At 35.5% G+C, this 25,014-nt stretch overlaps 1 long non-coding RNA gene across 2 annotated transcripts; it reads right to left on the reverse strand.

The window, feature by feature from the left end:
- Positions 1–9,365: 9,365 nt before the first annotated feature.
- Positions 9,366–12,715, reverse strand: LOC132636484 (uncharacterized). 2 transcript variants are annotated; one of them, XR_009581290.1, is made up of 3 exons: positions 12,465–12,715; positions 9,885–12,116; positions 9,366–9,785 (listed from the first exon to the last, which is right to left on the reverse strand). It is a non-coding gene; the product is annotated as an uncharacterized LOC132636484 (long non-coding RNA). The 2 variants fall into 2 exon arrangements; XR_009581289.1 differs by having other exon boundaries at positions 9,885–12,715.
- Between the last annotated feature and the right edge of the window lie 12,299 nt (positions 12,716–25,014).

The following is a 25,014-nucleotide window of genomic DNA, read 5'->3' on the forward strand; positions in this document are numbered from 1 at the left end:
CCAACAACCAACATTTAATTACCCCAATTTAGTAGTTCAATTTTTTTGTTCCCTCCCTCCAAAAGCTCGTTGCTCCCCATTCTTGCACTTTTCCGATCCCGTTTCCGGCCAAATTTATGGCTTTTCATCTGAAAATCAGTCCCAAACGACGGATTTCTTCCCCACTTCAGTCATTGTAACTTAAATCTCTTAGAAATCATTGAAAAGAACCTCGAATTATTTTTACCATTGTTGTCAAAGTTCAATTATTAGGTGCCAATTTCGTCCGCGTCTACTGGTAGTGGAGTTCGTTTTTTATTCTAATCCTCTTGTGGAGTCAATTCTCCATTAAAAGAGTCGTATCCCTATTTATTTTTATTTTAATATGGTATTGTTCTAAGTCTAGGCATCGACCAATTATAGATCATAGCAATAGGCTATTATATCTTTAGTATGGCGTGTATTGGAGAATATGTTATAGTAGGTGGTGATTACATGGGTGAATGGGTGGAGACCCCAAAATGTTGGATTTGAAATTCTACGAGCAAGGTGACAGTGCCGATCGCCGTGCGTCGCAATGGTACGTATAACGATTTGGTTGAGAGCGTAAAGGAAAGCGGGGAGTTAGATTGTGACCCCGACGACTTGCGAATTAGTTATATGATTAATGCTCTGCCTACTAGGGGAAAAGCTCACCCTTCTTTCATAACGAATGATAGGCATGTGGTGTTATATATGCATGATGTTGTTGCTGATGGTTGTAGGCCTGTTTTGAGAATAAATGTTGTTGAGAGGTCTCAAGCAGCGTCAACATTAGCAGCACCACCTCCAACCCCATAGCACCCATGGATGCAAATTCAATGCAAAATGAGAGCATGGGTGATCATTCAATGGATACGGATGATCATGATGTTGATGTCGAAGAGTGTGATGGGCAGCTAAACCAACTTGGAAGGAAGAGAATAAAGTGTATCCCTGAAATCGCAAAATCTTTTAAGCCCAAAGGACGTGTAAAGGGGAGGAGAAACAAGTGCTCAATTTGCAAGGGAAGCGGCCACAAGAGAACAACGTGCCGAAATAGAGAGGGATGAACTTGATGTATTTTTCAATGTATTCATTGTGCTTTTCTTGTACTTTGCAGTTTTGGTTCTTCAATTAAATATGCTTTTCTTGTACTTTGCAGTTTTTGGTTCTTCCATTAAATATTTCAGTGAATGTATTTCATTGTGTTTTTCTTGAATGTCAGTTCAATATTAATCAACTGTATAATTGTATATAATAAACCAAGACTGTGTTCTATATATCCACTAGGTATAGTAAATAATAAACTTAATATCTAGTCTATACTAGATAACGTATATGATATATATTCGCCTTTAAAGCCCATCGATTGCTGAACCGCCAAACACCACCAATTAAAATTGAAAAAGCCTGCGGTTATGTCCAATCAAACCCAATATTAAACGCTACCTCCATGTGCATTAACACGTGGCGCTCACACATTAGCCGTCGATTCACTAAACCGAGGTCATAAGTCTATAAATCGCCTAAGCCTATTTCAAATACACCATCTCATCTCTCTCATCATAAAAAACTCCAAAAAAAAACTTTCAGATCAACAATGGTGAGAAGGATTAAGAATAGAGCAAATCGTCACCCTAATTTCAGAGCACCACATCCTGAGTTCCTCCTCCTCAGGAACGACTTCCAGAGGCTTTTCAGGGGCTTCGGAGAGGATAGGGAACGAATGAAAACTGCCATCCGCAGAATCGCACGCATCCTGTGTGTTCTTCTTGAGCTCGAGGGTGTGGACCCCAATGCTCTGATAACCCCCCCCCCCCAATCCATCCCCCTAGAATATTAGCTTTTAGTATATTTTTGTATAAGCTTTCAGCGATGAAAGTGGTAGATGGAAGTTTTTGGACTTTCATCGCTGAAAGCTTTGGGTGGTGTTTTGAGATTTTATTTTGTTATGTAAAAATGCACCATATTACTGAAAATAGTTTATGTTATGATCTTTGTGTTCTTACTTTATTTTCTGCATACTGTTGATTTAAGGCCTGTTTGGAAAGCCACATGGTAATTGGAATTGGTGTAATTACTAGGGTAGTAATTACACGGCCTAGTAATCACACAGTAGTGTAATTACAATGACCTGATTGTTTGTCATAGCGTAATTACAGTGTAATTACAAGCGTGCTGTTTGGTTTCACAAGGCTAATTACACAGTCAGTTTAATTTAAAAATAAAATTTAATTATAAAAAAATTAAAATTAATATTTAAAAAATATTGCCTTTATAAATGATATTAAATTAGTTATCTAATAACACATTGTTTCTTGAAAATATATTAATTAATAATCATATATTTGTAAGTAATATTGTAAAAAATAATTGATATATATTTTTCAAATTAATATTTAATTTTAATTAATTATAAAACTTAAAATAAGACTTTTTTTGTGAGAACGTCATGGATTGGATGTTTGACAAAAAAAATAATATTAATAAATATAATGCCATAACATTACTCAAATGTTTGACATAAAAAATCCATTGAAGGTAAGTGAAAAATAAACAACATGCAATGTGAAAGCAAATAACTTAAAATTAGAAATATAACCTAAATTCAAAATCCAAAAAAAAAAGTTCAATATAATACTCTTATGTCAAATTCCAACATTACATAAGTAAGTTCCGACGTAACTTAAGTAAATAATTCAAAAGAAAGGAAAAATATAAGTCTATAACCTCATTTACAATGGAATTCTACTTTAATAACGTCACTTGTTATATGTCAAGTTTATTAATGACTCATTATTTCCAATATTAAGAGGTGTAGTTTCAAATATTAGAATAATAACACGGTTATGCTAAATGAATAAAATAAAAAAATACGAGCAATTACATGAAACCACAAGAAGTAAAGGTTGAGAAATGAGAAGAAAGAAAACGAAAAATAAATAATATAAAAATAAAAATACATTTTAAAAACTAAAAATAATTAAAAAGTAAAAATAAAAAATAAAAAATAAATTAAAATAATAGAAATAAAAAAATAAATTAAAAATCAAAAAAGTTAAAATAATAGAAATTAAAAATAAACAAACCCTGTAATTACGGGGTGTAATTACACCCAATTCTCATAACCCCCCCCCCCCCCCCCCCGAGAATTGGAGAGTGTAATTACACCCTATCAATTACACCCAATTCCCACCTAACTTTGTAATTACTTGGTCAAACAAGCAGGCCAAACTGTGTAATTACACCCAGTTCCAATTACCTGGGTGGCTTTCCAAACAGGCCCTTAATGTTGTTCGATGAGTCGATTAATAACCAAACAACTACCATATCTATAATAACCACAAGCTAAGTTGATGAATAATCAATGCAATATCTATAATAACCACAAGCTATAGCCTCGTATAGACCATTGGTATATTATAGACCAAGTAACTAAAGGGGACTGTTTTGGAATGAGAAGCCTGATGAATGTAAAGCTCATAAAAATAATTTTTAAAAAAAAACCCAAAACCCAAACTGCTTAAATTTAAGGAGTCGTGGATAGGTCTATAATATACCAAAAGTGTATAATCTCCAATGAGCATATTATATTATAGACTAAGTAAATAAAGGGGACTGTTTTGGAATGAGAAGCCTAGTGAATGTAAAGCTCATAAAAATAATTAAAAAAAATAAAAAAATAAAAAAAGTCAAACCCCAAACTACGTAAATCTAAGGCGTGGATAGGTCTATAATATACCAAAAGTGTATAATCTCCAACGAGCATAGTACATTATAGATTAAGTAGTTTGTCTATACTCTACTGTAGTTGATATATAAACCAAACCACTATTTGCCTAAAAAGGCTATAATTAAATTAAATAAAATAAATAAAAAGACTTGATGCTATTTTAACACTATATTAACACTTTATTATTATTATTATTAGAGTCCTCATCCATTATACACATGATCCAAAGAGCTTTAGAACAAGTAATAGTCCTTAATCATCAAATATTTGCTTAAACGGGCTATAAGAAAATAAAATAAAATAAATAAAAAGACTTGATGCTATTTTATCACTATATTAACACTTGATTACATCACATTAGAGTCCCGGTCCATTATACACATGATTCAAAGAGCTTTAGAACAAGTAATGGTCCTTAATCATCAAATATTTGATTAAACAGGCTATAATTAAATTAAATAAAATAAATAAAAAGACTTGATGCTATTTTAACACTATATTAACACTTGATTATTATTATTAAAGTCTCCATTCATTATACACATGATCCAAATATCTTTAGAACAAGTAATGGTCCTCCTTGGAACAAGGTTGTGCTTTGAGAACATTAGCTTATTGTCAGACTTATTACCATTACTTGTTCTCAGCTTCATCATTGGGGACTTCTTTTTCTACCTCAACTTTAGCAGCAGGGACTTCTTTTTGATTCGCAGCTTCAGTAGAAGACACAACAGCAGGGAGATCTTGAGCATTTGGCACATCAACATGTCGAGCAATTGGCTGATCAACATCAACCGCAACCTCACCAGCAGCTTCATTGAGAGTCTCCTTCTTCTTCTTCGCCTTCTCGCTCTTTCTAATTCTTTCCCCCTCAACATAAGCTACAAGAACCTTCAAAAACTCCTCAATCTTCTCCACACGCTGCTTCATTTGCTCATCCTACACCTACCCACTTGGTGCAGCACGACCCATAGATGTCCCAACACCAACATTATATTTTGCGGCTGAATTACCACCGAGATCTTCCGAATGATTATCCTCGGCCTCTTGAGTATAGTCCTTATCAAAATGCTCCATGAACTCCTTCCCCTTCCTACAAGAAGCCTAGGAGGAATTATTTGGTGTAATCAAAACAGTCACGCCTTCAAGTTCACACTCCAACTCATCAATGATTGGGTCATTATTTTCATCATCATATGGCAGCAGATTTTTCATGTAATCCTGCTCCAACTAACGCACTGTAGGGATGAGATAAGTGTGCACCATCTACAAATAAAGAAAACATTAACATTAAGCTTATCTTTTTGTCAAAAAATTAATAATAGACTCCAAATTTATACGTCGATAACTCTAGCTTTTTAAAATGGATCTCCTTCAGCGAATCGCTCCATTTTCTTCATGTGCCACCTAAGAATCCTAGGAATAGGGAAAGGCACCTCCTCTGATTTCCCAGCATTCCTTCCAAGTGCAGGAAAAACTTCATATGCCCAGACCTGTAATCACATAAATAAAAACTGAGTGAAAAATAAATAAGACACATTCTATACTCTACTGAACCAGTGGTCTATAATATTTACCATGAATGCCCAAGGGAAGCCATAGAGAGCATATGATGCAACCCTTTTCTACGCGTGCACTTGGTGGTGCTTGGGAATGTCTATCTTGTTCTTCAAGTAGTCCAAAGTGAGTTCAAATGATTCCTTTCCCCAAGGATAGCTACTGAAGAACTCCAAATCGTCTGCTATTTTTATCGTGTCATGATCCACACCCCTCGACACATCTTTGGCAAGCAATATTGTGTGCAAAACCCACACTAGACAACATTTGAGCTTTTCCTCTTTGGTCAGCCTAGGCCCTCTGATCACCGTCAGCAACTTTTTTGTAGAAATCTTTCTATCGCGACAAACTTTTGTGCAGAATGCTGCCCCTTCATTAAGTGCTCTTTCCTCTCTAGTTCTGGTGGGATATGATCCATAGTGTAGACCAGTGATCAAAGAAAACTCATTCAAGCCAAAACACACGGGCCTGTCATTCACCAAGAACCACATCTCGCGCTTCTTCTTATGAACCACATGACGAAGAACCGTATAGTGCACCAACATTCCATTGAATCTATTGAAGTGTTCTGATATTTTTCTTAAGTGACCAAAACAGGAATGCCTGAACATTTTCCTAAGTTTATGATCTTTTATCAATGTTTTAAAATTAGCAAGAAATGTCAGCCTACTCCTAACCGAAACTTTTGCTGGAAACGATTTGTAATCATTCAGTCAATTAATCAGACCATACTTGTCGACGTCAATTATCCTTGCACAATGTGGCACGGACAAGGGATCAGCATTTTCATCACCAGTAGACTCCTTAGAAACATAGGGATCATCTCTTTCACCTTCCTCGACACTATACACATCATTATTCTCCTCCGAGCACGCTTCATTTTCAGGTTCTACAGTTTTTCTTCTTTTACCTTCTCAACTAACTTCTCTACCTTTTCTTTTTCTATCGTCAGATGTGGCCCTAGAACGGGTTTGAATTATGTGCCCTCCTCTTCCTCTAGTTCTAACCATTTTTTTAATCTATATACAAACAACACAGTGACGTTGATCAGCCACGACAAAAAAAACAACAATAATCGACCAAAAGTCTATTAATAGACCATACTTTATGAAAAGTAAAAATAGAAAAACAAAGATCGAAACAAGCAAAATAAGTAGAAATAACACATATTTCTAGCAAAAAACAGGCGAAACTTTCAAAAATTTGAAGAAAAAAATCTCAACTTTATGAACACTAGGGTTCTATCGAGTTCGTAAAATAATAACAACTTTATGGAAAAATGGAGCTCTAAATGATCTGGAGGATTTGCTAAATTAAAGAAAACACCTGGATGGACGGCAGGAACGCTACCAAGATTGGGGGAGGGGGAGAATTCTGATGAAAACTTCATTTTTTTTTTAGCGGGAGTTGGAAGAAGTGGGGAGAGAGAGGGGGCTTTTGTATATTTTAATAATAAGTAAAAGGGGACTTAAGTGTATAAGTTGTAAACTCCAAAGTTTTTAAAATTATAAAGTGACCCTGGGGCTACAACCCTTTACCCTAAAATGAAAAAATAAAGGAAAAAGAAAATGAGTGGCTCTTTTGCAAATTAAACTAAGGGAGTGGCTTCTTTGCCAAATACTCTCGGTTTTCATGCATGTTTTGTTTTTCTTTTTACAAAAATACCAAACACTGAACAGTCAAACACCCAGGCCTTTTCAATACAATTTAACCAGCATTGTTTCACTCCATTCAGCAAACTCTATTTTCCTGCATTGTTCCTGCACTAAATTCTTAGTCCACCCAATTCTTTAACCTGTCCAAAACAACTCCAAAATATGTGAAACTTGGTATAATGATAAAAATAATAAAATTAACTTATCTAAAAATTAAGACTGCAAAATAAAATAAAAAATATGGATTGCCTCCCATAAAGTGCTGCATTTAACGTCGCGGCACGACGTGAGTTAACTTTACCACTTTTCTCTCCACTTGGAGGATATGAATTTTCGCCCCAATTTTGAATCGAGATTCGAGTGATGCTCGTGGGGTGATGGAAGGGAAATAAAGAGACCAACTCTTGGGTATCACATTTTGCACTTTTTGGCCTTTAAGTGAGGCATGTCATTTTGTCTTCCTGGCATAGCAAACTTCAAAACGAAAACACTTTGTTCTTCATCTCCAAAATTCTTGATAGGCTCGGTTAGTTCAACTTCCATTTTATTAACCAAGCATAAAGTTGAAAAATGGTTGGAATGCGGTCTAAGGTGCTCCATTTTCAAATTCGCTCCATTTTTTACATCCTCACCCACAAATGAACTAGAGCCTTCAAAAATTATGTTATGAACTCTTCCATTCAACTCTAGTATCATTTCTTCAATTTCGGCATCTTGCATTATTTTTGGGTTGGTCAGTTGGCAATTCACCATTAGCCCTTAAAAGCCAATCTTGACCTCTTCTTCATTGGAAACCAACTCAAAATTACACTCCATGGCTTTTTGATATTGATCATCACATTCCTCAATTTTTGCATTCAATTTGGCCTCCAATTTCCAAATAGCAATTTCAAGTAAGTCCACTTCTTGACTTTGCTCAACATGCATTTTTAGAAATTCTTCCATCATCCGTGAAATGCCTTCACGATGATCCCCATAGATTCCAAGTTGTTGAGTTCGATTCATTAGCCACTCTTGGCTCACAATTTCCATTTTGTCAAGTGTTTCTCCATGGTGAGAGTCGTTCAAAGTTTGTAAAAATCCACCCATGAAAAAATTCATGTTTTGGACACTCTCTTGTCTACTTTCAACACCCTCAAGTTGGTGAGCATTATGAACCTCAACCAATAATTTCATTTGATCCTCCAAGGTGTGAATAGCTTTGTCATTGCAATTAATTGCTTGCCTCAAGTCATTAAGTGGTTACCTCAAGTCCTCGAGTTCTAAGTTCAACTTTTCCTCCTTTTTGAGAATGGTCTCCAACATGAGCATTACCTCTCATTTTGAGCATTTGAGACTTCTTCCACTTCCATATCCCTATCATCATCAAAACCAAAAGTAGAATTGTCATAGTGGGGGTTCGGGGAATAGAAGGACAAATAAGCACAATTAGCCCAATGGCCATTTTGACCACCACACCTATCACAAATACTCCACTCATAGGTTTGGGATTGTGCGCACAATCCGTCCCCGGGAGAATTCAAACAATTTTGCCATGAGTATGGTCCTCCACAATAAGGACAAGGGTCATCAAAGTATGAACAACTACCATCTGACCAATTTTCATTATATGATAACATTTACAAAAACTAAAAAAATAAACAAAGACAGAGAAAATAACTACACAAATATTCACAAGTTTGGATCAAAGCAAGTAAGCTTAAATCTCAAACTAACCCAAATACGCCAAATTGTTCCCCGACAACGGCGCCCAAATGGATAACATCCAAATCTACTCCTCAAAGAGAAAGTGTACACAGTCGTCACAATATAATTTACCCAACTATGAGTCGGGGTCGAATCCACATGGAACAATATAAAGGCGATTTAAACAAGTAAGGAATTATCACCAACTAAGCTAAGCCAAACACTTTTTCAATATTTGATTTTTGGTTTAACAACTAACAAAGATAAAACTAACTAGAAAACGGGTAAAATGATTAATGGCCACAAGTATGGATACAAAGGGAATTACGCTCAAGTAACGATCCAATGTATTTCACGATTTTACAACTAAGAGTAAGTTTATGCTAGTTAGATAATGATCTCTAAAATCTCATTAAAAGTCTCTCGACCAAATCAATGAATTTCACTCTAAGATTTCTCAAGCCTAGAGTGTGATATTAAGCACAATCAATATAATCTCAAGTAACTTTCCTATCTCTAGCTCAAGTTATTAGCTGGGATTTAATGACCCAAATTCTTGTTAATTAATCTTTCCCAACCTCAATCTTCCTCTCTTGAGCTCAAATCGAAGTAAATGGGCGGGTCTTAGGGTTAGCTAATCCCATAAGAAACATTAAAGAACAAGATTAATTAAAACAACAAAGACTCACTTCAATAGAAATAAAAATCATTCAATACATAAGCATAACAAGAGATTTCATCCAACTTTGCAAATGAATATTTTCATAAACAAGATTAAAGTGATGGAATAAACTTCTACACACTTAGATATACAATACAAAGAAAGGAATTGAAGAAAGGGTTAAGAAATTTATCATTAAAGTGCTCCAATCTTCTCCTCCAATGGTGTGGTTGATGAACCCTAGCTTTCCAAGACTTGAATGAAATGGCCAAAGATGAAAATATGTTGTCCCAAGCTTCACTTTTATAATTCCCAAATTTCCCAACTAAAAAAAAAAAGAAGACAAAAACAGCCCCCAAAGTTTCAGATTTTCGAAATTGCAAATCTGGCAGTTTTTGCAAATTTAACCACTTTTCTTGTTTTCTTCAATTTGGCCTCTTTTTGACTTGTTTTCAATTGATTTCTTCTCGATCACTTCTAAATCACATAAAACCTAAAAAATGGAAGTAAACGACATTAAATGCACTATTTTCTCAATCAAGCATAGCAAAAATCTAAGATTAAAGAAGAGATAAGTTGGTAAAATACTAACTTATCAGACCATCAAGTTCTTTTCATAAACTGAAAATCCTAGTTGTTGTAGGACTTGCCTTAGAACATGTTCACCAACTTGTTTCATCCACCTGGTTCATCTGTCTCTGAATCTCTGCACTATCTGAGATAGGACATGTCCTCAAACCTGTTTCATCATCCCTTTCACGTTCATACGTCTGACTTCTTCTTGAGTCTGCTTTTGGTATGGATGATGGAGCATGTTAATAGACATGTTTCATTGATCATGTGCTGCTATGTGTCTGTCTGTTTCTCATGCCTTTATTCATTGCTGGAATAAATCATGTCTTCAACCTTGACTCACTCTTTGACTTTTGATTTTGTTCTTACTCTATGTTGGAACGTGTTTGCAGACCTGATTTTTTTGTTAACATGACTCACATGCTCTGTCTGTAAACTCTTTAGGTGAACAATTTCTTCCTTCTGAATATTTTCTTCTGAGTCTTTATCACTTCTCACTGCTGGGTCAATCAACCAATGTGCCTAATGACCTGTGGCCATTCCTCCACTTGATAGACCACTTGTGTGCACTTTCTATCTCTTCATTGAACTAATTTTTCCATTGAGTCATCTTATCTCCTGATCTTCCCTCCCTTTGCTGCCTTGTTCTGTGACCAGGCCACTTCATTCTCTCCTCTTCGACTGTGCTTGGGTGTATCAGGTACATGTATTTTAAGCAGTTCCATTCACTTGTGCACTCACCATTCCATCTCTGATCTGCTATCTTAAGTTCACATATTTGTACCAACTGTGTTCATGTGCCTGCATCTGTCTCTGCTCACATGTAATGGAACATGTCTATGGACCTATTCCAACCATCATATCTCTTTCTCAAAGATCATTACATTATTGCTTTGTGCTATGAACTTTCACTAGGTGTCACGACCCAAGTTCAAAGGCCGTGATTGCACATAGCAAGCAACTACCCATACCAAGCAAACAAATATTAATCTATCAAATACCAAATATCATTAAAAATTTGGCGGAATTTCCCCTAAAACAGAAGCATGTCAATAATCCCTCTAATCAACCAAACGACAATCCATCAAACATAAAGTGTCCACAACCATCAATACTAATAAGAAAATATCCAGAAGCCCGAAAACACCTAAGAATTGAAATCCACCTCTCACAAAATAGTCAAGGAGCATCTAATACAAATTCAAATACAAGAGTCTAGGGACACAACCCGATACAATCAAAAGAGAGAAGAAGTAAAATTTATAGTAAAGGTGCCACCACGATCAGAATGCGGTTGGCTCATCTCAATTGAAACTAGTAGTGCCTCGAACGAGATCAGAGAGGAACCACTACAGCACTAGAGTTAGGATTTGTACAAACAAAATAAAAAACAACAATAGTGAGCATAACTCCCAACAAGATCATCGACCCGCCCAGCAACTATACCCTGTTGAGCAAGTCTTAAAAATAAAATGCATGAAAGAAACAAACGGTATACATATATAACCTTAATTAGTATACTCAAGCTACAGGTAAGACAAATAACACATAGATACAGGTCAACCGCACCATGTCAAATCATAAGCCCTCGGGAGACAAGTTTCCTAAACCAAAATCCTGAACCATAGGCCTTCGGGAGTCAAGTTCCCTAAACCAAAATCATGAATCATAGGCCCTTGGGAGTCAAGTTCCCTAGACCAAAATCCGAAACCATAGGCCCTCGGGAGTCAAATTCCCTAGACCAATCATCCTGAACCATAGCCCTCGGGAATCAGGTTCCCTATACCAAACAGCCAAATACCAACTAATATGTACAATATATGGTACGAGTAATCATATCATTAGCTAGTGTCATGAAAGACTAGTCAAGTAATGTATATAAGTATGTCAGATATCCCTAGCATGATATAACAGTAAATCCCTATTTTGCCATTCTCATTTTATAGGAAATCATTCAACAGTCATGTTGGAATATCATAGAGTTCACGATATCAAAGTTGAAAACAATTGGAATGGTTTCATTGAAGAAACGGCTCAAAGTCACAAGATTCATCATAAAATAATATACATGACCTAGTACGCGCTCGTTCCACAACGTACAAGGAATTTGAAAATCAAATAATGCAATTTGTAAATCATGATGTCGAAAAGCAAGTATTCAAGAAATTTAAGTCTCACTTGCCTTATAACCGGTAGGCAAACCTTTCTTGATACACCAATCTCCGCTCAAACGATCTCCAATGGCCTCAATCTATTTAAAATCATGAATAACGGATCCAAATTAGTCTAGGAAAACTAATCCTATAATTTTAGGACGCATCGGGGTCAAAGTCAACCCTTGATCAACTCAAACCCGCCCTTTGGGTCGACGATCCGAAACCCGAAATTAATTACATGAACGCGATTCCCATATGCACACGAGTCCATATCTACAGTTAGAATTTCAATCCGAGCCCGCTTCGATGTTCAAATTTCCAAAATTCATGTTTTAGATCTACGTTTAAAGTTCCCAAATTTCACTTCTGAAAGCCGTGTTTTAGGTGTAGTAAATCCATGAGAATTCAAGACATAAATCAAAGTAGATGTGTAGAACAATTACCCAAGCTCTAATGATGAAGTTTCAACCCAAATCTCTCACTACCGTAGTTAGTCTTGAAGCTCATAAATCAATTCCATAATTTCTTCATTTAAACAGCCACCTGAACGCATAACATGTTCTGCATAGTTGAATTGTATAGACAAGAAATCATTGTTGTTTTTCTGAACCCAACATCCCCTTTAATTCACGTTTTTAGAGCTTCCAAAAGCTAGACACTTTGATTCTAAATATTACTCAGAGCTTTTGTTGATGTAGCGGGTACAGGAGGTTAAATCCTAATCACAATATTGCCTCTATTTATTTATTTTTTAATCCAAGCTTCTGGCATATTCCTTTCCTCTCTTCTTTTGGCCAAAGACAAAAATAACCTTATAGAATTGAGTTGTTACATCTCCTCAATTAAACCTTATAATCTTACAAACCACATTGCAACTATATTCTCATATTCGAATGATATTATCTTATCCATAGCCATTGTTGACATGCAAATAGTGAACTTAACATTCGTTAACGCACTTTGAGGACTTAAAAAGTTTACGGAATGTTACATTAGGGGCCCGTTTGGCTTAGCTTAAAAAAGGCAGCTTATAAGCTATAATAAGTTGGGTTATCCCAACTTATTTTTTTAGACTTATTTTAAGCATTAAATGGCTTATAAGCTGGCTTGTGAAACACTCAAAAAAACTGTTTTCAGCAACTTATAAGCCAATCCAAACGGGCTCTAGGTCAACTCTTCTCATTCCTCTTCATCATCATTGACACTTATCTTGGCATTCATGGTATTTCCCTTGGTGTCTTGTGAACCTGTTTCACATTTTTGCTCTTCTCTGAGGTCTCTTCGCTCTTTCAGCAGTTTTACATACTAGTTATCTTTACTTTGTCAATCATCAAAAACTTCACCCATAGCTTTGTTCCAACACTTAAGATAGATATTTGGTCGCGCAAAATATTACAATGTGCCTGGCAAAGCAGAACCATATCACAGTGTCAACAACAAGATCTAATAAAACCAAGAAGTGATGAATTTTCAACTGATTTTGGATAGGGTGGACGAAGAAGATAAGGATCAAATATATCAAGTTACTTTAGATGGACCAACATTCTTTTTTAGTTCATATATTTGTAAAAGAAACTTTGAGGTTGATAACTCAATTTCTTCTTGATTTTTATATTTTTCCATTATTTAAGCATTCTTCTCTGTAATACCATCATAAAGTGCAATATAAACTCTATGCTGATCATAGAATATCTTGTTCTATCTAGCTCTTATTTTGTACACGCTTGTTAATTAGCAGAGGCCCGTTACCTCGTTAGGATTGGTAATGTAAGGTCTAGTCCTCCTTGCTTGTACTTCATCCTTTTGAGAATTGGTTTTTATTATTAATAAAAAAAAGTAAAAATTAATTATTTTAGTTAATTAAGACATGGGAAGAAAATATTAAGCGTTGAAACTTTACTAAAGAAACAAATGAAAACTTGAAAATTGATCATAGTTAGTCACTGTTATTGAATTTATAAACCAACTATGCCAAATTTCTGATGCCTGCAATTGCGCACAAAATTGGAATATAAAACAGGGCCGACTCAACAAAATCGGGGGGTTAAGTCAAACTTCACAGAAAGGCTCTAAAAAAATTTAAACTAAAGGAAAGATCGTCATAGACATTTTTATTTAAAGTCTACGTTACTAGCTTTTTTAGATGTGAAGTCATTAACTACTGTTTTATAATCCATTTGTTCTAACAAATCATTTTCATTTGGTAATAGAGCTATCAACGACTCCTTTTGGGATTTAATTAATTCCTCAAAAAAAAAAAAATCTCTTTTTGAAATTAGAATATTTACAACAACATACCCAGTGTAATTCCACAAGTGGGGCTTGGAGAGGATAATGTATACGCGGACCTAGCCCCTACTTTGGGAGGTAGAGAGTAAAACAGTAAGAAATTAGAATGTTTAATAATAAGAATAGTAAAAGCAGGTAATTAAAATTTAATAATTATATATCTATATCTATATTATATTAAAAGCATGAACTCACTAACTTAAAAATCAAATTACTAAAATGCCCCTCTTATTATTTACCTAACTATCCTATTTAGTTTAGGGAAAAGGACATATAATGGCCAACAGGCCAAAGTAATCCCACATTCGGCCCACATTTGGGCCTACTACTGTGAGCTGGCTAGCCGGCCGGCCCAAACTATTCCCAAGCGCTGGCCGGCCCAGCAGCCCAAACGCCTTTTAAAAAAAAAAGACTTTCTGTGGCGACAAAGGTCAACTTTTTTAAAAAAAACAAAATTTAGTGGCAATTCAAAAAGTCTCCACTAAAGGTTAAAATTCATATTGAGCCTTCAACAAATGTTTCAAAACATGTATAATATGTGTATACTTATACAGTTGTTACACTCCATAATAATCCGTGCTACTTGTATTAAAACAAGAAAGAATGAGTTAAGAAGGTTCAAGGAAAGTTAATCGAGTTAGTAAGAATGTCGTTATATATATGGTTTCCTTAAGTATCCCAAGGTGACACGGTTACCTAAAGGATTTGAAATCACGCTATGAGTATGTATATGAGGTAATGCGAGTGACCTTTTAAAAGTATTTGAGATTATTAGTAATGATATAGAGGATGGACAAAAGATATGAATATACTTTTGCGATTGGAGTTTCGTCGAAGCTTTGTGAGTTCTCTAGTTATGTTTAAGGTTATTGTAATTCTCCGGACCCTTCGAGACGCGTATATGGATTTTTATGGATGTATATGAGTGTGTATACGTATGTATAAGAGGTTACATGAGGTTGGAAGAGGATTAGAAGTTAAACGAAATGAATCGGAACAACCTCAGAAAAATCTCGGACCCGATTTTACCCTATATTGTACGAGGCATATCTCCTAGTATATAATGAGTTTTAAGGTGTTTCAAAAGCCTAAAATTAAGTTCATCGAGTCTAGTTTGCAACGCAACAAACCTCTCGTCAAAATGATATCGGGGTAAGGAGATATGGACGATGCAAGTTGGACTGAGTATTAAGACTTAAATGTTCACAAATTTTTCACTAGTGGCCGTGTGGGCCCCACAAACACATGACAAAATCAGATTTTTGCCCATGCTTAGTTGGGGGAACGTGTGAGACCTTCTTGGGCAGCAAAATGGTCTCCTTGTTGACCAAAGTTGCATGCCACAACTCATTTCCCAATCCCACCAAGTGAACTTAGAGAGAGAGGCTCTCATCTTCACCAAGTGAAGGGAGAGAGAGAGCCACGGCCAGCCATGGCATTTCCACCACCATTGCACGGCCAGCCCTTCTATGTTTCTTACCATTAAACCCCCAAAGTGTTCTACACATTCACCATTAAGTTTCAAGTGAAGGAGAAACCATAAACATGCCATACAAGCTCTTATAAGCTCACGGCCAGATTTGAGCTCTCCATTTTTTGATTCAAAAAAATTATTTTCCAAGGTGTTTCAACCCTTGAGAAGGTGCATAGCAACGTGGAGTATCCATTGGAGCAACAAGAACAAGTATTAGTTCATTTCACAAAATTCTAGCAAAGTTAAGAAGCCAACTTGTTAAGGTAAGAGTTGATCATTTTGTATGTGTTTGATGATGAAGTTGAACCGTGTGGACTGTTTTAGGACGCATTTTGAGGTGTTGTGAATATGTAAAAGTACATTGCATGTATGAAATTATGAATGTTGGTGTTGAAATATGGTTATAGCCTAAGGGACTGTTTTAGAGGTGATTTGGATATGTTGTGCATGTGTAAATGTGAATTGCATGTATGAAATTGTGTGTGTGTTGATGTTGAGGCCTTGTAGAAGCCGTAGGGGACTGTTTGGTGTGGGATAATGGACTGATTTTATTTAGTAATCATGGTTATGGCTATCCTAGATTGCATGGCAAAAAGAATTGGAAGGTTAAAGGTGAAGTTGTGTTGATACGAACATGTTGTTGTTTTGTTGAATTATGGCCGTGCAGTGGACTGTTTTTGTGGAAGATAGTGAACTGATTTTATTTGGTATTTTGATGGTTGTTGTCATGAATTTTATGATGGGAATTAAGGTATTTAATGGTTAGAGTTGGAACTAAAATTGTTTATAGGTTGTTGTAAGGTTATAGTGTCGACAATGTAGCTATTTGCATACGAATTTGGTGATATATTTATCGTGTGACTGCTGGTCGTATTTTACTGAAATTTGCTGAAAAGATTGCATGAAATAATGTATGAGAAGAGTATGTGGGCTGCTTGGTGTATTGTAGGTGTTCGTTAGAATTTCGGGCATCTTTTATGTTGTATTTGGGACTGTTTTGATGATAGGAGTAAATTTGTGCGTTTTGAATGTTGAATGTTGTTACGAACGTATAGTGAAAGTGAAGTTTAATGATTCAAGTTGAAATTGAAATGGTTTGTGGGCTGTTGTAAGAATGAAAATGATGCTAAAACAGTTCCAAGAATTGTAAAGGTAATGTTGTTAAACGTGTTGTTGTCATTGTAAGTTAAAGCTGGAAAATTGCTAAATGAGAATGGTAATATTGTGTGTGTTGTTTGGCCATGAGATGGGACTGTTTTGAATGATGTAAGGACTGTCCAAAGTTCCCTTAAGTCATGTTTAAACAAGTTCGGATTGGTACTTGAAAGTATGACTAGCAATGTTAGCTTGTAGCACTAGTTGGTTTGAATGCGAACGAAACGTCGTTTAAATGTTAGAAAGGGATTATTAACGTTAAAATACGTATTGAATTCCCTCGTAGACTAATCGTAGCTCTGCAAAAGGTGATGGGCTTTGTTTCTCTTTCTTATTAACTTTATTTAACTATGTTCGGCTCAAAATATGTATGATCAAATTAATCTAAATTGTTTATAAAATATACTTGGATTAATATTTGTGTTTTAGTGACGTTTAATTTTCTAACATAGTATTAAATAAAACATAATTTCTTTGATTCAAAATATTCTATTTAAAAAAAAAATCAATTGTTCTGAAAGTAAATATTAAGATACTATAAATAACTTTAATGTAAAGAGAAGAAAACGAAACTTATGATATTACTCTTAAATTTACTACTCATTATATTAAAGCTAACCCACTAAATTTGCTAATGTTCACCTAAATTAAGAGAATGAAAACAAAATAAAAAGTTAGTCACATAATACAAGTTAAAGGCACAAAATAAAATAAAAGGGGCCAACTAATATCAAATGGGCCTGCCCGTTTTGGGCCACTGTGATCCATAGCTGCAGTTCGGGAGAATGGGCTCAGCCCATTTGTAAACTGATGTGCACTGTTCATGCCTATTGGGCCTTGGCCCAGAATTTATGTTTTCCATTTTTGCTGTGGATAGGGATGGACCGAGAGAAAATTTGCGTTGGGCTTTTAGCCCAACACCGAGTGCGGAGGAGGACGAGTCCCTCGGACTTGTACACGGTGGTCATGCATAAAATGAGAGGAAGAGAATTAATATATAATCAATAATAAGTCTAAACGCATATAATGTAAAATCGAAATAAACCAAATGGGTTATGCACATATTGTGTATACTTAAGTATATCTCGTGTATACCCATATATATCTCACAAACGAAACAGTACATGGTGTGCACGTATACATTATCGGGCCTTGGTAGTATTTATTCAAATCCGCAAATAACTGAAATATGGGATTTATTATACCACGATATAGGATATGCCAAACCAAGTGCAGAGTTGCAAATTTAAAATTGCAACAGCGATTTTCATCAACTGTATCGAAACATCCATATGCAAACATTGCAGCAAATAGAAGCAGTTGTTCACTAAACTTGCAGTGTGGATCAAATGTAGTATTGTTCTTTCTTTTTTTATTCAAGTCTTCCTCGTTGTCTAAGTCACTTTAGTCAATATGATGGAGAGTTTTCCAATTCAAAAATAGACTTTCAGGCAGTTACGACTTGATTGAATAAGTCCAGTGAGCTTTCCATAGAATGGAATTATAACCGCAATGAAAACTTTAAGTAAAATCATTGGCTGCTATCATATGAGGACACACAGGGTTGATATCAAAAATTACAAACATGCAAGGCACCACTAGCATAATTCCAAATACAGCCAATGTTTTCTCTGGAGGACAGCATCATGTACCAACATGGTGACCATTTCAACCACAGGTTGGGCAAGCTTATCAGATGTAGTATCTATTCTTTTATAGAAAAATAACCAAAAGCAGCTAATTCCCTTTTCGGAGTGTAGCATTTGTTTTATCACAGTAATAATATTTCATAGCAAACAACAAATAGCCACAGTTCATAATAGACTAGCTGAACCTTTCAAAAAAATGCACAAATTATTATGCTGAAATGGTAGTTAAGATGCAGCAAGAGTCTTCAGGTTGAGCAGATCACAACAGTTAGATTTGAACATAGCTAAATGGCAAACTTTTAAATTGTACCTCCTAATAACACTAATAGTACACAGTTGATACATATCATGATGGGGTAGGTATCATGTACACTAGTACACTAAAGCAGAAGACAACAAAAGAGTCGTGGTTAATGCATGTGATTATAAATGGACTGCTACAGCTTAGAATAACATTCAGAGCAGCTGTATAATGTACCTAGTGAGATACAGAATGGCAAGCATGAATTTATCTGTCAACAGTCAAGTAGGAAAAGAAGGAAAGGGGAGGGAAGGTACACAAGGTTTACCATTGCAAGAGAGGCAGGCTACCCTAAATCAAATAAGGAACATGACTGACAAGGCAAGCTAAGGCAAAGATGTGGCCTAAGGCCTTAACACAAATGAAGGAAGACATCTTAAATACTCAAATGAACCTTGAAAACAGATAGCCAGGAATAAGTCAACTTGCAGCATTTGAAACTCTCAAAACATGATAAACATGGTGAAAGGGGACACGTATTTTAAGTAAAAAAAAAAAAACCATGCAGGATTTTGACAAGAATGGATAAAACAAGTATAACAGTATGGCATTCTGATAAAAGTAGGCATAGCCTGGTTAATTTGCCATTGAGCAATGGTGTTTTAACTAGTGACATAGCAGGCCAAAGAAAAGTAGGATTTTTGGAGTTTCAAGCCACAGAATCATGTAGGCTAATTAAATGAAACGTAAGATTTACTATGCCCAGACAATGCTAACTCAAATACAGGTACAATGGGAGAGAACAAACAGGCTCAATACTAGGTTCAGGTGATACACATGCCTGAGAACATAGAAGTAATTCAAGCAAAGACACAGAACAGAATTTATAGATTACAAGTTGAGCACCATCATCTGAGTATATGACATATAGCAGCAAAGAGACTAATTCACATGGTCATGGAGTGTCACAGAAATTCATGCTTGCAAGATTAACATTGAAACAACCTCACTTTTCCTCACCAGAGGTCAATGTTCCCACAAAAAGAAACCCAAAACAAATAACCATAAAACACCAGATAAGGATAACTTCAAACAAGCAAGTGGAGACAAGAGGCTAATATTCAGATGCAAGGGTCAAGCTCAAATGGGATGTGTCACATAAATCTTAAAGCAGAAAATCAAATGAGACTGCCACCCCTTACTATTTTAAAAAGTTGCTTTCAGTCAAAATAAACCTCTCACTAACAGTCAATAGGTAAAACTCACACCCCAGACAAAGAACAGTTTAACATAAGACCCAAAGTAATCCTTTTTAAGAATATACGACCATTCTCAACAACCTATACTCCCAGAACATGTCATGAGCAACACAAACAATACTGAATACGACATTAGAGACAAGACAAACTTGAATGATCGGCCCATTTCCCCTTTAACAGACCATCAAGCAAACCAAACAATCCATTTCCCACTTATGTCACACTAACAGCCCAAGACTATTACCAAACAATCATCACTAATCGCTTTGTTCTAACATGTTTGATATCAGCTCAGGCATATTTATTGGAATTTTTCTATTAACAGTCTCAATATCTAAGTCCAAAACATGCTTATCAGATTATCAAATGACTAGTTTAAACATTTACACTCTATCAGTCTAAGTCCAAATTAGACCAAGATTTCTCTTAATCATATCACACTCTATCAATCTAAGTCAACAAATAATCAAATAGGCTTTATACTAATCTCAGATAATTCTCACTCATTTAACTGAACATTTGATTCAACTAATCATGTTTAGGTAAAAACACCAGCAGACAGACCTGTTCCTATACTAAACACACACATGCAATTCAGATTACACAAACTTATCTTTAGCACAGGCTAAATTTAAACAGGACAAACTGCAGCTAGACATAATTTTAAAACTGAGTTAACACAAGCAGGGTCCAGTTCCACATAATAAAGACTCAGCCAACAAAACACAAACTAAAACTAACTTAGAGGGACTAAAACAGGAGGCTAACACTCATAAACATAACTAACAAGATTTAAAAATGATCAAATATAACTAAACTGGATTCAAGTGGGCTTAAAACTAGCGACTAATAAACATGCTAGGCAAGAATAGTGATTAGCATATGCAAACAACAACTAATCTAGCACATATAAGTAGAAAATAGCTAATAAATCCTAAAATAAATAAAAGAGAGGAAGATTACCTTTTTTGAGTGCAGCGAAGTGGGGCGAAGGTTTCGATATCTATTCGAACACTACCAACTCCGAGCTTGCGATGCTCGGATTCGAATCGATTGCAGGAACCGAAAGGGAACCAGAATAATTTTTCTCTTTCGAATGAATATCGAAACAATATCAAAACTGATGAAGACTTAGCAATTTTCCACGGGAATTTGAAGCAATCAAAAGAACTTAAAATTTTTAGGGGATTTCTGCTACTGAAAAGAAGACCCAGTTCTTGGGTAATTTCATGAGTCGAAAAATCCTCGGTTCTTGGGGGGTTTCACCAATCAAAAATCCTCTCTCAAACTGACTTGGAAACGATTATTTATAAGGCGATTTAGGGTTTCGTTTGAGAGGAGCGTGGACAGAGGAACGTGGGGATGGCAGAGGAGCATGGGGGACAGAAAGAAGTGGGGAACCGGAGCGTGGGAGAGACAAACGGAAGTGGGGGGGGGGGGGGGAGCGGTGTGGTTGGAGAGGAGAGAAGAGAGAGGAATGAGCGAATGAGAGAGAAAGGGGAGGGGGCGGCTGAAGGAGAAAAAGAAACCTAAGGGTTTCAATTGTTTAATAAGTTGGGCCGGGTCGGGTTTAATGGGTAATGGGCTGGTGGTTTGAAGATGTGGGTTGGGTATTAAAATGTGGGCTGGTCTGAAAATTGGGTTGGGGTGAATTAAAATGGGTAGTGGCCTATGAAAATTGTTTTGGGTTAATCTGAAAATATTGAGGGTGAATTGGGCTCGTATTTGAACTAATAATAATAATAATAATAATAATAATAATAATAATAATAATAATAATAATAATAATAGAATAATGAAACGCCGATATTGATAAGAGGCTAATAGTTATAGTAAAAAATATAAATATATTTTTTAATTTGCCAAAAAATATTAGAAGCGTAAATAGGTATTTCGGAGGAGAGGCGGGACAAAATTGGGTGTCAACAGTACTTATTATTAAGAGGATTTAAGTTAATATACACTTTATATATAGAAATTCTTGTACAACATATAATAGCAGTATCATTTTTATTAGATTGTCATTTAATGTACAAAGATAATTACTTTATAAATGACCTGATTGTCTTAGTATTTTTATATCGATGGTGCTAAAAACTTAAAGTTCTTACTAAATGTTGAATTTAAATTATATGCATTGACGACATGTGATTCTTGGCCTTAACCTTGTATCTTGGTGCACAAAGAAGCAATGAGTTGTAGCTAGCTCGAGCCTAGAAGCTAACTATTGTGCTCTAGCTATGGCGACGACATAGAGTACGTGGTTGTAGTAATCTTTCAACCACTCCGAAACTATGGTGTGGTAATCTTTCAACCTCTTACCTCACAACCAACCCCATCTTTCGTTTAAGAATGAAACTTGTAAAATTGGGTTTTCACTTTGTCGGGGAGAAAGTAGAATTAAAGGATTTGGAGGTTCGATATATAAGTTCTTTGGATCAAGTAGCTAACATCCTTACCAAGAGTTTTGCTGGTTGACGATTTCAACCTAGGGGCACAGATGCTAGGGCTACTAGAGGTAAGTCCCTGATTGTTGGATGAGCTAGAGCAACGCAGCCGGTGGTAACTAAAGTGCAGGATGTCCCTATTCAGACCACGGTTCTAGGTCCCACTATTTCTTTACTTGCTGACATACTGATGAGATTATTGAACTATTGATATGCGAGTGCTCCAATTGCTACTCAAGCACAAGTTGGTTGATGAAATTGCACGATTTTCCCTTCAAAAAGGCTGGTCTTTAATTTTGGCCCTTCAAATGGGATAGTCTTTAATTTTTAGCCTTCAAAATCGCACTTATGCCTAACGGGACATAAGTTCTTTAAAGGCGCAAGACATAACTTGTAAAACACAACCGTTCTTAAACGGAAAAATGTTTAGTTCTGAATAAATCTCCAATTAGTTATTCCTTCAGCATGTGTAATAAATTTGTACTCAAACTAAAAACAAGAGGACATTAGACATAACGTTCCTTTTTTCCTGAAATAATTTATGCAATTACATTCATGAGTTTAATTAACTTCACATGTTTGGTAATATGATGTTGATAATACTAAAAATATGGACTTAAGATCACTCAAATCCCACTTATAAATTGCTTATTGTATAATCAAGAAAACAATCTAATTGAAGAACCTATTATGAAACTTATTATCTTTCTTATCATCCGTAATGGTGATCTTCATGCCTTCACTACTCATGAGCTAGCCAAAGCCGTCATGGCATGAGATTGACCTGAAATTATTTCGGTAGTTGAAGGGTTTTGTCCCAAAACAATGCAATAACCATCATCATAATTCTCCATCCCTTGTGCCATGAGTTGCCATACTAAGCTTCCTGCCACGATTCCTCCTTCTTTTGCCAAATTGTAGACATTTCTATACACACTACTCATGAATATGTCTCTTGATCCTTGACCTCTGCTAGACTTTCCAAATTCAGCAAGCACTAGAGGTTTCTTTAGTATGGTTCTTGCATCTTGCCAATGGCTTGTTATCCACCTTTCCATCCATGCCAATTGTGCATCATCGCTTTGTCCGGATACCTTGTCAGTAAATATTAAGAGTTTAAGTTTTATGTACTGATGCAAAGAAATATTAACAATGTATATAACTAAAATCTAAATTTAAATATTTTCTTGTCTATGTGATCACTATATATCATGTGTTTGGTAATTATCTAGTTATGATTGTCTTTTACAGGATATATCGAAATCACCTCTAAATATATAACATTTCTTGACAAGTTCGTTTTCGGTACATGATTTTAATTTGTCGTCTCTTTTGCAACTTGTCTATCTAGAACTAATCACTCTAAAACTTGTCTGAAGCTGTTTCATAGTAACATTATTATATGCAATAGTTTAGCTATATAATGTAAGATTAACTTAATTCACACAGGATCTTGAACACAATAATCTTATATGGAAATAATACGGAAAACATACCTGATGCGAAAGACATTATCGCATATAAGAGCGGAAGCGTAAGTCTGAAATTGGTTTCTACCTCCTTGCCCTAGTCTTACGTTACCACAGCCGTCAATTATGGAAAAAGTATATAGAAGAAGTGGTAACCCTAATGGGTGGAGGGAGGACCAATTTATAAGAGTTGAGACTTAATCCGGTACGTCCATCAAGTAACCGATCTAACGGACGAGATTTATTCTTCATTAAATACTAGTTATGGGCTTTACATTAATTGGGCCACACATAAGAATAATAAAAATTCTTACATTCTCCCACTTGGCCCAATGTCCACATAACACTAATATTAAATGACATAAAACATTAGTAGCGCATAAAATAAATCTCTTCTATAATGTCCATCATACATACCTTAATATGACAAACCACTAATGCGAGTTATGGCGGTTATACATAATTTTGTGCTACATACTCCCTTCCATATACTACAACATTAGCAACTTATCATACTAGGTTCATAAGTTATAAAACATTTAACATTATGGTCCACAATAATGTCTCATGGAGACTTATCCTGTAATATCTCAAAACAATAATGTGTACACCATTATGAGAAACAGGAAATTCATTAAAGTATATCAGAAACACATAATTGAGCTCAGAGTGTCAAACATCATAAAGAAAAACATTAATCATAAGTACAACCAAGACCCATTCTATGTACATGTTCTTTAATGTCTTTGGTTGTAAACCTTTCGTTAACGGATCTGCAATCATGAGATCAGTTCTAATATGCTCAAGTGACACCCTTTGTTTCTGAACTTCATCCTTGACGGTAAAGTACTTTAATTCCATATGTTTGGCACCTTTGGAGTACTTATCGTTCTTGGAGAAGAATATTGCTGCAGTATTATCACAATAAATTTTCAGCGGCTTGGTAATGGTGTCGACAACCCCAAGTCCTGAAATAAAGTTCCGCAGCCATAATGCATAAATTGTGGCTT

Source organism: Lycium barbarum, chromosome 4 (assembly GCF_019175385.1).
Source record: "Lycium barbarum isolate Lr01 chromosome 4, ASM1917538v2, whole genome shotgun sequence".
NCBI classification, from domain to species: Eukaryota; Viridiplantae; Streptophyta; class Magnoliopsida; order Solanales; family Solanaceae; genus Lycium; species Lycium barbarum.